The sequence below is a fragment of the Triticum aestivum genome, chromosome 7D (assembly GCF_018294505.1).
Source record: "Triticum aestivum cultivar Chinese Spring chromosome 7D, IWGSC CS RefSeq v2.1, whole genome shotgun sequence".
Classification (NCBI taxonomy): Eukaryota; Viridiplantae; Streptophyta; class Magnoliopsida; order Poales; family Poaceae; genus Triticum; species Triticum aestivum.
In genome coordinates, this window is record NC_057814.1 from 116,248,867 (window position 1) to 116,252,629 (window position 3,763).

The window sequence follows — 3,763 nt, forward strand, 5'->3', positions numbered from 1 at the left end:
AAATGTTTTCAAATTTGATCGTCATTTTCTAAAAATATATTAGATGCAACTAAAAATCCAAAAAAAGTTAGTTATTTTTTGAACTCATGAATATTTTTAAATTTCATGGGCACTTTTTGAATTCATGAATATTTTTTCAAATTTGATGATATTTTTTCATATTCATAAATGTTTTACCAATTCACAAGTGAATGCAACTTAAAATCCAAAAAAAATTGATGATATTTTCAAATAACAAATTTGATGATATTTTTTCATATTCATAAATATTTTCAAATAACAAATTTGATGATATTTTTTCACATTCATAAATGTTTTCAAATTTGATCGTCATTTTCTAAAAATATATTAGATGCAACTAAAAAAAGGTTAGTAATGGCGCACCAGGGGAAGGTGCGCCATTGCTATCAAAGTACTTATGGCGCACCCCTAGGAGGTGCGCCATTGCTAACCTTCCCCCTCGCTAACCCTCCCTCGCCAGATCGATCCCCTCCCTCGCCAGATCCCCCTCGCCCGCTCTCGCTCTCCACCGCCGCCGAGCAAACCCCCCGCGCCCGCTCTCCACCGCCACCGACGGCCCCCCACACCCGACGACCCCCGCGCCCGCTCCGCCGCCGGAGTCGCGACTGGAGCACTAGGAGGAGGAGGCCCGCGTCCACCTGGTTCCTCGAAGCCCCTCCCCGCCCATTCTCTCCTCCCTCTGACGAGCGACGGCCAGCGAGCGCGGACGCGACGCGCCCTACCGTCCTCCGCCCGGCCTCCTCCAACCCAGGTCAGGCCGTCACCCACGTCCTCGTCCTTCTTCTACGTTCTCTCCGGCCGATAGATCCACTACTCCCCCGCATCCGCATGCAGCCTAGTCCTGCCGCCTCGCATCGCCCCGCCGGCCCACCTCCCTGCTTGTCCCGCCGTCCGCCGCCCATGGCCGCCCGCTTTTGCCATCAGCGCGGCGCCCCTCCCCTCCATCGCCGGATGTCACGGGACTGGAGCCTCCGCCTGGCCGCTTCTTCCTGTAGCCCCCCATAGCCATCTTCCCTATCCCAATCCCTAACCCCATATAGAAACCCTAAATCCCTAATCCCTTCTACTCACCACATATGCTCATTTATTTTTCCTTTTGATGAACAACAGTTTAGTGGATTGGTCAGCGGATCTGAAGGTCAGTGGATTCCGAGCAGCCAGATCAAAGGTAACTGAAGAAAACACCATTGCTCTGTTATGCTTGTGATGGCCTGAATGATGGTGTAGAGAAGTTCTTTTGATTTTTGTGATGGTCAGATTTGTTACATCAGATCAACTAGACATGATTTGTTACATAGTTGTAGGCATGTTCTGTTGATACTTGTGATGGTCTGATAGTTGTAGACATGTTATTTTTGATGCTTGCTTGAACAGTGCTAACAAGTTGCAAGAACAATTTCACCCACCTAACTCAATTGTTGATAAAGGTGTTTGTGAACCTTTACTGGTTGGAGTTGTTGGCTTGGACACTTTGCTTTAGCATGATCTTCATGTTTCTCAAGGACATATGAATATTGGGTCACCTGTAGGCTATAGCAGCCTCAATTGATTTTCAGTGTTGATATGTGTTGTTCAGTTATATATCAAATCAGTGTTTCTGGGGAACATTTATTTTTGAACATATCTAATGATTTATTTCATTATTAAAGAGAAATGCTTTCTTCCCTAAAAAAAGAGAAATGCTTTCTTATATGAAGTGCTTGCAAGACTACTTTTATGGCATTTATGAGGTTGATTTTTCTGAGCTGTTTGTGCTCCCTGCATCTTTCAGCTCTCATTTTCAGTGGAGTTGTTGAATTATATGCTCTTATTGGACATGTTTTACGTGTTGATCCATCAATTGATCACATTGAGAAAGACTTGTAAAGATGATGATCATCTTTTACAGAAAACAATTTCTGTGGTTTTTGACTTTTATTTGTCAATAACTTTTGAGGTGTATTTGATCTTTGTGAGGGTTTGAAAAAGACATGTCCAAATGGTCCTATTTGCTACTACATTTATTGTATGATTGCAAGCTGGTTCCCTACCACAAGGTTCTGGTTTGAATAGTTTCAAATTTCATGACTATTGCATTTGTATTGTACTGCACGGTTGAGATGAAAATGTGTCGGCCTTCACGTTGGACTGCCAGTCCGGTCTTACCATGAGATTTTCCCACTACTAGTGTAAACACGTCAGTAACTTTGCTAGTTTGCTGGGTTTTGTCTCCGACCATCGTGTCGTGATGATTTTCCAGGTACCCCGAGAGGCCCTGGAGTTTGCCGGAATGTCGATTAACTTCCGTCCCGGCAAATTCGGGTACTCCATATGTCCTATTTTCAGCAAAGGTCATGCTGAAATTTTCCGTGAATTTTAGCATGACTTTGCTAAAAATAGGACATATGGGGTACTTGCGACTAATGCATGGGCCGGGGTATCTTAGTACTTAATTAAGTAGGATAAACTGCCTCTTGTGTTATACATATAGAAGTGTGATATCAACTCATAGTTATTACTAATGTTAGTTGCTCTCTTTATGTGCCTTTTTACAACATGAGTAATGCATAGTTATTACTAATGGTATAATCTATTCTAGGTTCAGCATTTGAGCCATTATTCTAGGTTTGCCAGTACTAGTTCAGAAGCTCAAACAGTTCAGCATTTGAGCCATTATTCTAGGTTTGCCAGTACTAGTTCAGAAGCTCAACCTAAGGACTAGTTCTGAATCTTCTATCAGTGGCTGATATGTTTACTGTCTCTTGGTGTTTGTCCTTCGAGTAGTACCTAGTTGAAGTGTCTCATGGTGTTATATTTGCAAATGCAAGTGTTGAGATGTCTATTTTGTGTTAATCAGATAAAAAGATTAGGGTGTGTAGATAACAGTTAACTTAGTTAAGTCTGACAAATACAGTTTGGACAGGTAGAAAGTAGAATGCACCATATGCCTGGTTATATATGCACTGTCACGTTAGGCTCAATTGTGAAATTTTGGATGCGATATTTTTGACATGTGGTGTCCCTTTGTTCTTGCTGCATTAAACACATATGCTGAATTCATGTGTGGACAGACGAAACCATGAGTCGTTTATAGTTCAGGAAAAGAATGTTATCATTATTGTTTGCGGGGTTGAAATAATTTGTTTGTTGCACTTTGTGCACTTTCTAGTTCAAAACTGTTAAATGGAGATACTAGATTAGCTTTTTGAGGTATCCCATTAAATATTATTCATTACTGCCCGCTCTTAATATTTTTTGCACAACTAATATGCAACTGCCATAGGTGGCAATAGAGCCAAGTGATTAGGCCCAACTTAGAATTCTCCTTCCCTTTTCTCTCAGCACTTGCATGTCACTATTGGCTATATTTTTAACTATTGCGCCATACTTGATAGGGTATATTATTAGAAGATACCGATATATATCAGTCAACCTAGGGTGCCTCGGCATCGATAAACCCTAAATGATGAAAACTTAACTTAGCATTTAGGGTGCCTCAGCGTCGACAAACCCTAAATGATAAAACCTTGGCTTTTAGGGTGCCTCGGTGTCGATAAAAACCTAAATGATGAAAGCTTAGGCTTTTAGGGTGCCTCAGCGTCGACAAACCCTAAATGATAAAAAGCTTAGCTTTTAGGATGCCTCGGTGTCGACAAACCCTAAATGATGAGACCATGATAATTCCTCATAAACCAACCCTTAAATAACACTGAGCCATTATGCCGTCACCCTTGAAGCCTTGGGGGCATTTTCAGCCCTTAGC